The sequence below is a fragment of the Rutidosis leptorrhynchoides genome, chromosome 6 (assembly GCF_046630445.1).
Source record: "Rutidosis leptorrhynchoides isolate AG116_Rl617_1_P2 chromosome 6, CSIRO_AGI_Rlap_v1, whole genome shotgun sequence".
In the NCBI taxonomy this organism is placed as follows: Eukaryota; Viridiplantae; Streptophyta; class Magnoliopsida; order Asterales; family Asteraceae; genus Rutidosis; species Rutidosis leptorrhynchoides.
This window is the reverse complement of record NC_092338.1, coordinates 118,987,310-119,002,632: the sequence shown is the minus strand read 5'-3', so window position 1 is coordinate 119,002,632 and position 15,323 is coordinate 118,987,310.

The window sequence follows — 15,323 nt, the reverse complement described above, 5'->3', positions numbered from 1 at the left end:
ATACATGGGATGTTTTAGTTGAAAAATTTCTTAAACAATTCTTTCCTGCATCTAAAGCCGTAAGACTTCAAGGAGAAATTGTTACGTTCACATAGAAACCGAATGAAACTCTATATGAGGCGTGGACAAGATTTGGAAAGTTATTAAGAGGATGTCCGCAACATGGTTTAGACACCTGTCAAATAGTACAAATATTCTACCAAGGATGCGACATCACTACAAGAAAAGACATAGATATAGCAGCTGGTGGTTCTATTATGAAGAAAACCGAAACTGATGCTTACAAAATTATTGATAACACTGCTTCCCACTCACATGAGTGGCACCAAGAAAAAGATATCGTTAGATCATCTAAAGCAGCTAGAGCCGATTCTAGCCATGACTTAGATTCCATTTCCGCAAAGATAGATGCTGTTGAGAGACGAATGGAAAAGATGACTAAAGATATTCACTCAATACGAATTAGTTGTGAGCAGTGTGGAGGACCACATTTGACAAAAGATTGTCTAAGTATTGAATTAACAATGGAACAAAGAGAGAATATTTCATACATAAACCAAAGGCCTGGAAATAATTATCAGAATAATTATCAACCGCCAAGACCGATTTACAATCAAAACCAGAATTATAACCGAAATATTCCATACAACAACCAACAAGGTCCTAGCAATCAACAAGTATCCAATAATAATTACAATCAGCAAAGACCTAATTTTCAAAACAAACCACCACAACAAACCGATGATAAAAAGCCGAATTTAGAAGATATGATGACGAAGCTAGTTGAAACTCAAACGCAGTTTTTCACATCTCAGAAACAAACTAATGAACAAAATGCTCAAGCATTTAGAAATCAACAAGCTTCTATTCAAAATCTGGAACAAGAAGTAAGTAACCTAGCAAGGTTAATAGGTGAAAGAAAACCGGGAAGTCTACCTAGTGATACAAATGCTAACCCCCGGAATGAAACAGCTAAAGCTATTACCACAAGAAGTGGTACAACACTTAAACCACCTGAAATACCTGTAACTTCTGATGAAGCTATTCCTACTCCACAAGAACCACAACCTGATCAAGATAAGGAAAAAGAACCGGTAGTTGAAAAGATTAATGAAGATAACACAGTTAAGGCTAAACCTTATGTTAAACCATACCAACCACCACTTCCTTACCCGAGTAAAATGAAGAAAGAGAAACTTGAAGCCGAGCAATTCAAATTCTTGGATATGTTTAAACAGATAAATGTAAATCTTCCTTTCATCGATGTAATTTCAGGAATGCCTAGATATGCTAAATTCTTGAAAGATCGAATCTCAAATAGAAAGAAAATGGAAGAACTCTCGGCTGTTACTATGAATGCTAATTGTTCAGCAGTACTGTTGAATAAGATACCAGAAAAATTATCTGATCCAGGAAGTTTCACAATTCCATGTTTTCTGGGTAGTCTTAGTTCAATAGAAGCATTGGCAGACTTAGGTGCTAGTATAAATTTAATGCCGTATTCACTATACGCTAAACTAGACCTTGGAGAATTGAAACCAACCAGAATAAGCATACAACTAGCCGATAGATCAATAAAATATCCTAGAGGGATAATGGAGAACATGCTAGTTAAAGTTGGTACTTTAGTATTTCCAGTAGATTTTGTTGTTCTGGACATGGAAGAAGATTCTCAAGTTCCTCTCATACTAGGAAGACCATTCTTAAACACGGCTAAAGCAATGATAGACGTGTTCAGTAAGAAATTGACCTTAAGTATAGAGGACGAGAGTGTTACCTTTTCAGTTGATAGAGCAATGCAACAACCACAATCTGCAGATGATACATGTTATTATATTCAAACTATAGATGCACATGCAGAATTATTAGAAGAATTTCCAGAATTACAAGAAACAGGAGAATGTTCTTTAGGAGAAGGTAATGAACCAATTGATGAAGCTGAAAAGTTAGCTACACTTATAGCTAATGGATATGAACCAACAACAGAAGAAATTCAAATGCTAAAAGAAGAAGACAGATATCGATACAAATCATCGATAGAAGAACCACCGAAATTAGAGTTAAAGCTACTTCCAAACCATTTGGAATACGCTTATTTACATGGTGAATCTGAATTACCTGTAATAATATCGTCTTCTCTTAATGAAAATGAGAAATCACAACTCATTTCTGTGTTGAAAGCTCATAAACCAGCCATTGCATGGAAGATTCATGATATTAAAGGAATAAGTCCTTCGTATTGCACACATAAAATCCTTATGGAAGAAGGTCATAAAACGTATGTGCAACGCCAACGAAGACTAAATCCTAATATGCAAGATGTAGTTAAGAAAGTGATTATTAAACTGCTAGATGCAGGTTTAATTTATCCAATTTCTGATAGTCCATGGGTAAGCCCAGTTCAATGCGTACCTAAGAAGGGTGGCATGACTGTCATTACAAATGAGAAAAATGAGCTTATTCCTACTAGGACTGTAACAGGATGGCGTGTATGTATTGATTATAGAAAATTAAATGACGCCACCAGAAAAGATCACTTTCCCTTACCTTTCATAGATCAAATGTTGGAAAGATTAGCCGGAAATAGTTACTATTGTTTTCTAGATGGATTTTCCGGATATTTTCAAATTCCAATAGCACCCGAAGATCAAGAGAAAACCACATTCACGTGCCCTTATGGTACTTTTGCTTACAAACGCATGCCATTTGGACTTTGCAACGCCCCTGCAACCTTTCAAAGGTGTATGATGGCGATTTTTCACGACATGATAGAAGAATGCATGGAAGTTTTCATGGATGACTTTTCAGTCTTCGGTGATACATTTGAATCATGTCTAGTTAATCTAGAACAAATGCTTATTAGATGCGAACAATCAAATCTAGTACTTAATTGGGAGAAATGCCATTTCATGGTTAAGGAAGGTATCGTTCTTGGACATAAAATTTCAAAAGAAGGAATTGAAGTGGATAGAGCTAAAGTAGATGTAATTGCTAAACTTCCACATCCCACTAATGTTAGAGGAGTTAGGAGTTTTCTAGGGCATGCCGGTTTTTACCGACGTTTCATAAAAGATTTTTCTAAAATTGCCACTCCTATGAATAAACTCCTAGAAAAGGTTGCTCCATTCATCTTTTCAGATGAGTGTATCAAATCTTTTAATATTCTTAAAGAGAAACTCACTAATGCGCCGATCATGATAACACCAAATTGGAATCTACCATTTGAACCAATGTGCGATGCAAGTGATTTTGCAATGGGAGCCGTTTTAGGACAAAGGATTGAAAAACGATTTCAACCTATATATTATGCTAGTAAGATGTTACAAGGAGCACAAACGAACTATACAACTACTGAAAAAGAACTCCTTGCTATTGTCTTTGCTTTTGACAAATTTCGATCATATCTCGTTCTAGCAAAAACGGTGGTCTATACCGACCATTCTGCTCTTAGATACCTATTTTCAAAACAAGATGCTAAACCAAGATTAATCCATTGGATCTTACTCTTACAAGAGTTTGATATTGAAATCCGAGATAAAAGAGGAGCAGAAAATCTCGCCGCTGATCATCTTTCTCGTCTTGAAAATCCCGAATTAGAAGTTCTAAATGAATCGGCCATACAAGACAACTTTCCTGATGAATATCTATTGAAGATAGATTATAAAGAAATTCCATGGTTTGCAGACTATGCAAACTACTTAGTTTGTGGATTCCTTGAAAAAGGATTATCGTACCAAAGACGAAAGAAATTCTTCAATGATATAAAACACTATTTTTGGGAAGATCCACATCTGTTTAAAAGTTGTCCAGATGGAATAATACGCCGATGTGTATTTGGAGATGAAGCTAGTAAAATATTAAACCATTGTCACACAGGACCAACAGGAGGGCATTATGGGCCTCAACTAACAGCAAGAAAAGTTTATGATGCTGGATTCTATTGGCCTACAATTTACAAAGACGCACACCTTCTTTGCAAATCCTGTGATGCTTGTCAAAGGGCCAGAAAAATAAGTCAACGTGATGAAATGCCACAAAATGTCATCCAAATATGTGAAGTATTTGACATTTGGGGTATTGACTTTATGGGTCCATTTCCAAAATCTCATAATAATCTATATATACTCGTAGCCATTGATTATGTATCTAAATGGGCGGAAGCACAAGCTCTCCCAAATAACGATGCACGAGTTGTAGTCAACTTTTTAAAACGTCTTTTTGCAAGGTTTGGAACACCGAAAGCTTTAATAAGTGATCGGGGTACTCATTTTTGTAATAATCAACTTGAGAAAGTTCTTAAAAGATATGGTGTAACTCATAAAATCTCCACCGCATATCATCCACAAACAAGTGGACAAGTTGAAAATACAAACCGAGCTTTAAAACGTATTCTAGAGAAAACCGTAGGAACAAATCCGAAGGAATGGTCCATTAAATTGGAGGATGCACTCTGGGCTTTTAGAACAGCCTACAAAACTCCAATTGGAACCACACCTTTTAGACTTGTTTATGGAAAAGCATGTCATCTTCCAGTAGAAATTGAACACAAAGCATTTTGGGCTTTGAAGACATGTAATCTTGATTTACATGAAGCCGGACGTCTACGATTAAGTCAACTAAACGAATTAGAAGAATTAAGACATGAAGCATACGAAAATTTGTTAATCTATAAAGAAAGAACGAAGAAATGGCATGATAAAAGAATCAGAAGTTCAAAAGAATTTAAAGAAGGAGACAGAGTTCTTCTTTTCAATTCACGATTCAAGCTATTTCCTGGAAAATTGAAATCAAGATGGTCTGGACCATTCATAGTCAAAAGAGTTTTCCCATACGGAATGATAGAATTAATAAATTCAAATGGGATTGAATTTAAAGTTAATGGTCACAGAGTTAAACATTACATACATGGTCCGATGGAAGTCGACAACGAAGTTAATCACAATTTCGACACCACAGCTAACTAAGTGTGGGGAGAATCAAGTCTTTAAAGGATAATATGTATTTCTGTTAGAGTTAGATTGTGTGTTTTCGTGTAGTTCTCGAAAATGGAACCCGAATGGTCTTTCCCTAGCAGACCCTAAAGAACTAGTCTTCTCCCCCCATTCTGAACTTTTATTTTTTTTAGGAAATGAAGACTGCCTGTGAACTAAACCATGGTCTAATGCGACACGCTTTGATCACTAAACGTAATAATGACACACTTTCGAGTGAAATAGTATCAGTAATCAGAGAAAGATTAGACGGAGTAAGAAAAGAATCCAGATGCGAAGAAAATAAGTCACAATTTGGTAAAGGAAAATCAAAATCCGCAGCGAAAAGAAGAGCACGACACCTAGAAAGATGTCACAAATGCGGAAAATGGTCACATGGAGGTAAATGTTCAAATAATCAAACCTATTCAAACACCGAATTTGTTACTTTATGCAGAGACGGACCGTTCTTATGTTTAGAAGAAAAAACACTGAATGCTCGAGGTTACGCCTATGTAGCCATGGAAAACCAATTAAACCGACTATCTTATGAATGGGATAGATCATATAACTAAGAATACTATCTCACAGGTAAGTCTGTACAGTCTTTATTTTTATTTTTATTTTAACCTTTTGATAATAAACGCTAATTTGTTCGCTATAAAGTATTAAATTGGTATTGAATAAAATTAGGTTTGGCGACCGAAATTATTGATATCATTCAAAAATTTATTACATCACTGCGAAATTTAACGTTTATTCTTAAGGTATAAATATCTTTAATCAATCAACCCAAAATATTTCAAAAATTCGTCATGAGTTAAATTAGGTCTTGGAACCGAAATTACTTTACCGAAAAGAGGGCCGCATATTTTTGATAATATTCGATTGATTAAAGTGGGATAAAAAGCCAAAAAGATTTTTAATTTTATTTTTACCATGTTTTTAAAATTAATATATAAATCTTAAATTAATATTATAAACTTTGTAAAATCAATATATTTAAAATTGTAAATATTTGGAAAATTAATATAAGTTTGATGTCAATTTATAAATTGAATTTTTAATTATTAAAATATGAATTTTTATTTTTATGCATTTTAAATTGTAAGTTTGGTGTGAATTTTTAATATTAATTTTGAATTTTATGTATTTTTATTTTAAGTTTGGTGTGAATTTAAAAACAAAAATTTACTTTATCTCATTAAGTTAAAAATATGATTTTTAAACTTCGTCGTAAGTTGAAGACTAGGTCTTTGAACCGAAATTGCTTTACCCGAGAGAGGGACGAGAACTTTTATTATCATTATTTTTAATCTTATTGAATTAAAGTATGCCAAAAACATTAAAAAAAACCCAAAAATCTTAGCTTTTAAAACAATCGCTACAAAAAGACAAATTTTAAAATTTTGTCGAAGGACGGACTAGGACATCGATCCGAAACGACCTCGTCCTAAATAACAAGGGAAACAAAATTTTAAAATTAATTACTTAATTGTTTTAATTAGTATAAGATGTAAAAAAAAAAAACAAAAAAAAACAAACTCCGCGACTCGCGGAGTTTGAAGGGTAAAAACCCCGCGACTCGCGGAGGGACCAAAAATCAGGAAAAAAATAAAAACGCAGAACAGCTCAGACCACACACACAACTCAAAAATACTGCAAAAATAATACCCGCAAAAACCCGCAAAAACACCCCCAAAATCACAATTTTTAACCATTAATCATCAAATCTTTTACTAAAATCATGTTGAGAAGGATGCTATCAAGGAATTACTCAAGAAAAACGGTAAATTTCTACACCTAAACACCATTTAATCCGAAAATTAGTGTTCTTGAGCAATTTTATACCCAATTTGATTTTGATGCTTTTTAGTGTAATTATGCTTAAATTGTTTATGTATTATGCTTGTATAACCTAGATTGATGCTATTTAAGATGATTAGAAGCCTTAAACTTTAAATTTTGAGTAATCTAGGGTTTGTGTTCTTGAGCAATTTGGGGCCTTTTTATATAAACAGGTTATGGCCGATTTTTGTCATGAATTGTTGCTAAATTAAGTAGTGTAACATGTTTAGGTAGTTAAATGATCCAAACTTTGAGCCTAAACATGATTTTGAGAATTAAAGTGGACTTTTTCAAGTCTAAAATTCATGAACTTGATTTTTGAGAGATAATGCCATTTGAAACTTGTTTAATTGCTAGTAATGATTATTTTGACATGTTATTTAAGTTGAATGAATGCTTATGAACTTGGCGAACATTTTCGTATATGCTTATTTGAAAAAGTGTAGATTTGATGAAAATATGAAAATGAGCTTAAGTTTGATATAAATTGATCATGTCATTGTAATTATTTTGATTGATGATTTTGCTGACACTAATGCATATTTGGATGCACAAAAATTGTGTTTGATGTGTTTTGTAGACTGAAAGGGGTGAATCTTCATCCCAAGCTCGCAATGCTCCTGCTGAGAATGCGGAACAACAGGAAGTGGATAACTACTACAAGCAAGATATACCTCATCCAGTCATGACATTTTCTGATATGCACTTGGAAGATTTGTATCCGAACCTGAGATTTGACAGACTTTGGATAGATTATCCAAAATACCAAAGAGGTTTGCATACTCTTCATTCTAAAGTTGTTGAGGTACCTAGGGTCATAGAATGGGGACCATTAGAAGCTGTAGAATTGGCCGGGCCAATTAGGGAATTACTTGCACAGAGGTATGGTAATTCTACTTTTAATGACTGGGTACGTTTATTCACCATGCGTAGACCTGTATATAAAGTATGGTGTGAAGAATTGTTGTGTAGTATAGAATTAAATGATCGGGTAGATAGTTTAACCGATCGATCTTTTATTAGCTTTTTGTTAGGAGGTTCGATGCGCCACATGTCTTTACTAGACATGGCTCAGGCTTTACGTATATATACGCCTGAGGAGTTAGCATCTGCCGATTGTAGAGGGTTGATACTAAATGGTAGAAAGATAGATGAAAATTTTGATACACATGGTGTATGGAGTCAAATGACAAGCCATCACCGATTCAAAGGGGGAAATTACTCTTATTTGGATATAGATAGAGCTGAATTAAGAGTAATTCATAGGTTTTTAGCTAATTCGATTACACAAAGAGGTAAGAACAAGGAAAAGGTAAATGAACAGGATTTGTTTTACCATATGTGTATTCGAGACCCACAAAGCACTGTAAGTATACCTTATTGTGTGAGTTATTATTTATCAGCTATGGTTAGGGGGATGAGACCGTATAGCATAATAGGAGGTGGTATATTTATTACTTTGATTGCTGAATATCTCGGTGTGGATATAAGTCGGGGGGGATTATTAGTCGAAGAACCAGAACCCCGCGATACAATAGGTTTAAATGTATACCATGGTGTGAAAGTTTTGAAGAGGTGAAATAACGCCGCAGTACAATACCATGGTAGACATCCACAGGTTGAGAGAAACCAACAGCAAGGTAATGTAGGAGGGGGAAATGAAATGCAAGAAATGCAAAGGTTTATAGCTTCACAGGAATACGAAAATGCTGGACATAGAGCATTTGAAGATTAGCAAGTTCATCAAAACCAAATCATAGCTTATTGCCAACATATAGGTAGAAACTATATTCCTACTACAAAGCCCATATTCCCTCCCTGGTCTTTAGAGATGCAACCACCGTATCCTACGTATAACCCTGCCGAAGCATTTTATAGCACCTATGGTTATGCATGGAACCCCTATTGGTATCAGTATCATTCCTAGTCTACTTAGTTTTTTTTTATTTTATTATTTGTAATGTTGATACGTTTAATACTTATGTTAATATTGTAATAGTTTTTATAATTTTCTAACTTTTATTCTTAGATTTTAATAATTTTTGAATGTGAGGTAATATACCAAACTTCAAAAATATGTATATATGTTTGCAGTTTATCTTATGTACACAACAGGGTAAAACAACGCATTTTCAAAGACTGGCATTAAGTTCAGCAAAAGCAACTAATTTTGACGATAAGATGCAAAATATATGTGAAATAACAACAAGACGGAATGAACAAATGATGTGCACCATTTATCATTCAGCAAACAAACGCCAATATATTTGGAAACTTTGGTAAAAATTTAATCATTTTCACACAAATCACCCTCAATAATTTAAATTGTTACTGATCTCTTGCAAATGAGGGCATTGCAAGATCTTAAGTGTGGGAAGGGGTTAAATTCTTTCGGATTTTATAATTTTTATCTTAAACACTTGGTTACCATTAAAAATACTAGTAAAGCAGTAGTTGTATTAGAATCTAGTGCTCTCTGATAATAAAGAACAGCCCTAGTCTTATATACTAACTACCCAATTCTAGTAAAATTTTTCAAAATTTTCAATTAAATGAACTCAAAATCATGTTTATACATATTTATGAACGATAAAACTAGGTTTTAACACCGAAATTATTGTTACCTCGGAAAGGACATAAATTGAGAAACAAACCAAAATGTTAAAATTCATTTAAAATGGAATAGAGGACAATAAAAAGGAAAATAAAAGCCAAGTGTGGGAAAATTCTCCAAGTTATTCAAAACATATGTCACATATTTTTGTACAAATAACTGAAAATACTTTTGCTTTGGACTAAACTAAATTTTTTTTACCTGATTTACTGTAAGAAAGATGGATCTACACGATGAATCAATTCCATCATTAAAAGGAAGTAAAGTCTTCCGAAAAAGAAACGCGCTTCTTGATTTAGGTCATGAAGTTGTCGTCCAGACCAGCTGTAGGTTGACGAAAAATCTAGAAAAGTCATCACTAAAATCAGCAGGAAATCCACGGACCTCAGCATTAAACAGGGTCGCCAAGTGGTCAGATTTATCCTAACCATGAGAAGGATTTATCTCGTACAATGGGGGGGCACCATGCAAATTAGCTGAATAAGACTAATGAATCAGATCCCCAGAAAGGATAATCTCCTTAAAGATTAAAAATCAGCTTTTAAGACTGATATTACTCAATCCTTGAGATTGACCTTAAAGATTGAGAATTCAAACTCATGGAATTCAATGATATCTAAACTCGAGCTTGAACGAGAAAATATTTTGATCAAATTATAAACCGATTTGTTTTCTGAAAACCCATTTTCAATGCGTTCATTACCATTGAACGTAAAATCCTAGAAATTCACCTGGAATTCATTAGGTCACCTGAACCAAATCGGGTGTCAACCGTAAGAACGGTGGTTGCATAGCATGGTCAGAGACAGGACCTTGTGCCAGACCGAAAAATCATAGGATGATCTTTACTATTGCTCCTACAAAGGATAGTAATAGCATCCGACACGTTTATAGACCATAATCAAAAGCAAGTCACGGGACATTGCCTTAACAGTTTCTTGTTCAACGCTTTCCTTTACAACCGGACGGTAGTTTACCGAAAGGTAATATACGGGATAAGTAAACTGAACGTGTTGCTTTCCTAATACAAGGTTAGCAAGTGGGTGACACAAAACTGCAAGTTTTGAGCTAAAATTTTCAAATCTGAAACCAACCAAACCCACAAAAATATTTTGCAAACACCGGTGAAGGGTTATTCCGGAAAACTTATCTAGGGTAAAAACTAGATTTAATTTTCAAAAGATCAAATGTTTTCATAAAGATCCAATTTCCTTAATGGATCTAAATTTTTATAGTCATGTGGGACTGTAAACCATATCGTTACTACCATTGTTTATACCGCCGTATAGAAATCACTGATGTACAAAGTGTGAAGAATAAAGAAGTGATTCTAGTATTTCAAGACGATATTGCTTGAGGACAAGCAACGCTCAAGTGTGGGAATATTTGATAATGCTAAAAACGAACATATATTTCATAGCATTATTCCTCAAGAAAGACAAGCTTTTAGTTGCAATTGTTCTATTTAAAAGTGATATTCGTTTAAATAATAAAAGGTGAAGACAAAAGACAGATTCGACGAATTGAAGACGCAAACGACCAAAAAGCTCAAAAGTACAAAATACAATCAAAGAGGTTCCAATTATTGATAAGAAACGTCTCGAAATTACATGAGTACAAGATTCAAAACGCAAAGTACAAGATATTAAATTGTACGCAAGGACGTTCGAAAATCCGGAACCAGGACCAGAGTCAACTCTCAACGCTCGACGCAACGGACTAAAAATTACAAGTCAACTATGCACATAAATATAATATAATATTTAAATAATTCTTATAATTATTTATATATTATATAAATAATAAAAATCCGTCGGCAAGAAAGACTCCAAAGTTGGTGAGCTGTATTTTCAAACTCCGCGACTCGCGGAGTTTGAAGGCAAAAATTGTCGCGAGTCGCGGAGTATCCCTGAACTCAATTCCCTATAAAGCCAACCGAATTCTGATCATTTTTGACAATCATATATCCATCCTCTCTATATCTATACGTAAATATTTATATTTATATTTTAATTTTAATTTTAATTTTAATTTTAATCCTAATAATAAGGGTATGTTAGCGAATGTTGTAAGGGTGTAAGTCAAAATTCTGTCCGTGTAACGCTACACTATTTTTAATCATTGTAAGTTATGTTCAACCTTTTTAATTTAATGTCTCGTAGCTAAGTTATTATTATGCTTATTTAATCCGAAGTAATCATGATGTTGGGCTAATTACTAAAATTGGGTAATTGGGCTTTGTACCATAATTGGGGTTTGGACAAAGGAACGACACTTGTGGAAATTAGACTATGGGCTATTAATTGGCTTTATATTTGTTTAACTAAATGATAGTTTGTTAATGTTAATATAAAGATTTACAATTGGGCGTCCCTATAAATTACCATATACACTCGATCGGACACGATGGGCGGGGTATTTATATGTACGAATAATCGTTCATTTAACCGGACACGGGAATGGATTAATAGCCACTAGAATAATTAAAACAGGGGTGAAATTATGTACAAGGACACTTGGTATAATTGATAACAAAATATTAAAACCTTGGGTTACACTCAGTCGACATCCTGGTGTAATTATTAAACAAAGTATTAAAATCTTGTTACAGTTTAAGTCCCCAATTAGTTGGAATATTTAACTTCGGGTATAAGGATAATTTGACGAGGACACTCGCACTTTATATTTATGACTGATGGACTGTTATGGACAAAAACCAGACGGACATATTAAATAATCCAGGACAAAGGACAATTAACCCATGGGCATAAAACTAAAATCAACACGTCAAACATCATGGTTACGGAAGTTTAAATAAGCATAATTCTTTTATTTCATATTTAATTTCCTTTATTTTATATTTAATTGCACTTCTAATTATCGCATTTTTATTGTTATTGTATTTAATTGCACTTTTAATTATCGTACTTTTTAATTATCGCAAGTTTATTTTATCGCACTTTTATTATTCGCAATTTCATTATCGTTATTTACTTTACGCTTTAAATTAAGTCTTGTATTTATTTATTATTTTACATTTGGTTTTAACTGCGACTAAAGTTTTAAAATCGACAAACCGGTCATTAAACGGTAAAAACCCCCCTTTATAATAAAAATATTACTTATATATATATTTGCATTTTTATAAAAGTAAACTAATATAGCATTAAGCTTTGTTTAAAGATTTTCCCTGTGGAACGAACCGGACTTACTAAAAACTACACTACTGTACGATTAGGTACACTGCCTATAAGTGTTGTAGCTAGGTTTAAGTATATCCATTCTCTAAATAAATAAATATCTTGTGTAAAATTGTATCGTATTTAATAGTATTTCCTTGTAAAATTTAATAGTATTATATACACTCTGCTCAAACTATCAGTACCTCCTGCTGCTTGATCAATACTCTGACGAGTTGGTATGTCACAACCCTTATAGAAAATCTGGACCTTTTATAAATCATTCAACCCGTGTTGTGGACACGAGCGTAACATATTAGAATAACGGTCCCAAGCATCAAATAATGTCTCACTGCTCTTTTGTCTGAATTGTGAAATTTCTGCTTGAAGTCTAGCAGCTCGAGACGCGGAGAAAAACTTTGATAAAAACTTATCTACCAACCCATCCCAAGAGGTAAACGTACCCTCGAGTTGCTTATCCAACCATCTCTTAGCTTCTCCCTTAAAAGTCCAGGGAAAAAGCCTTGTCTTGATCGAAGTATCATTAACCTGATTCAGCTTGAATAAGTTGCAAACATCATTGAAAACACAAAGATGCTCGTTAGCATCCTCACTATCCTTGCCATGAAATTGGCAATCAGTAGCTATCAAACTCAGAATTGGACCTGTGATTTGGAAAGGCTGAGTAATGTTTGGTTGAGTAATCGAATTGCCTTGGCCAGCTCGGGTGGCCTTTAACTTTTCTGCCATAGTCTGAGGACGAGGTGGTTCTTCGGCCATCTCTTCAGTCTCTAAAATTTCTAATGAAACGTAAGTGTCTTCCTCTTCGTTGATTTCAGGTGGTGTATTGGGCACCACAGTCTCAGAACTACTACCCAATGGAATTATATTATCACTCGAAGAAGCTGATGAATCCACTGTAGACTGTTGCTCTTGATTTAACGCTCTAAATAACTCTCTTTCTGGTTCGTCAAATGGTCGAAGAATTGGAGAATCTAAAGAACGCGTATGTGGCGTACACTACCTGCTATCTTACAAAAAACAAATGATAAAACGATTAAACGCACCGACTCAAGAAATATCTAAAATCTAAGAAAATAAATCCTAATTAATCACAAATAGATAGCAATATTAAATTGACACAACTGTCCCCGGTAGCGGCGCCAAAAACTTGATATGTAAAATCGTGTCTATAAATTATTATGGAAAGTACCGGTTCAAAAGATTACTACACACTAACGGGCAGTGTACCCGATTGTGCAATAGTATAAAGTTGGTAAATCCGTATTCATTCCAAGGCAGTTTAAACGTGGAAATTAAGGTTGCTACTAATGAAATTAAACTAAGTTAATCTATTAAAATAGAAATTAGAGATAATGGTTTTGGTGGCTATTTAACGATTAGCCAAATCAATAATGATTTTATCTAAGAACAGTAAGAACAATATTTTTGGTATTTTAAGATTTAAGCTTTAAAGCAACAAACAAGTAAAAATAAGATAGTTGTAATCAAATAAGAGAACGAATGCTTGTCTAGACCTTTTACACCTAGTATTGGATGCATTTAGATTAAGCCCCAGTTATTATCTAACATATGTGAATTATTTAGTCGGTTCACCTGGATTCCACAGCGCAAACGCTTCAATTAAGATTACACAACACGGAATTGCCCGTAGCCTAAGACCTCCTAATTGTGACCAAATATTTCAACTGAGATGAAGACTCGAATCACAATCACACCAACTCTCGTTGTGTATGATTCACCCCTATTTCTTCTAGCCTTTTGAATTCAATTTACTCTCGTCTCCAAGTAAGCAAACAACCAATTAAGACAAACCAATTGTAAATTTATGTATTAAATTAATGAACTCTCGTCCTATCAAACAAATACACAACCAATTGAATCGAAAAGTTTAGCTTTAATAAGAATCGTTCTTTAATTCAAACATCAAATCATCATATAATAAAGATCAATAACAGATAAGTAGCATCCAATACACAAGCTTATTAGTCTAGACAAACATTAAATAACTAGCCAATAATCATGGCAACCATAGAAATTAAATTAATAAATAATAAAGAAATCATTGTTTGATAATTAAGAATCAACCTAACACGATGAATCTTGGTGAGTGCTTGGATTGATCCTCGAAAACGGAATGATTGGAGCGTTAGAGTGACCTTGGAATTCCTCAAAAGTGACTAAAAATTGCCCCTCGTGCTCTCCAATTCGGCTGCCAAAAAGATAACCCTTGGAATAAAAAACTGCACCTTATTTATAGCAACAGAAATCTGGCCGAACTGAAACGCGCGGTGCGCACATTTATGCACAGCGCGCATTACTACAGCAAAAATGCTGATTAAATATAAAACTGACTGATCTCACTCGAAGGCTTAACGCTCGGTGTGCAGCCTTATGCACGATGCGCATCTCTGAACACAGCAACACTTCTTCGTTTTTTACATATAACAAGCCTTGGTCGCACCCCAAATAAACTGTTATAAACTCACCATAAACTCCAAAAATCACTCAAATAATACTTCTCGGCTCTCAAATCATAATCTTCATAATAATCGCGAATAATAACCAAAATCGTATCCGAATGGACCAAAAATGACGGATATTGCCACGATAAATATATGAAAAATGTGCAATATCAGATTAACGAATGAAATCAAAGCACAAACCTGATTAATAGTTGAAGATGATACA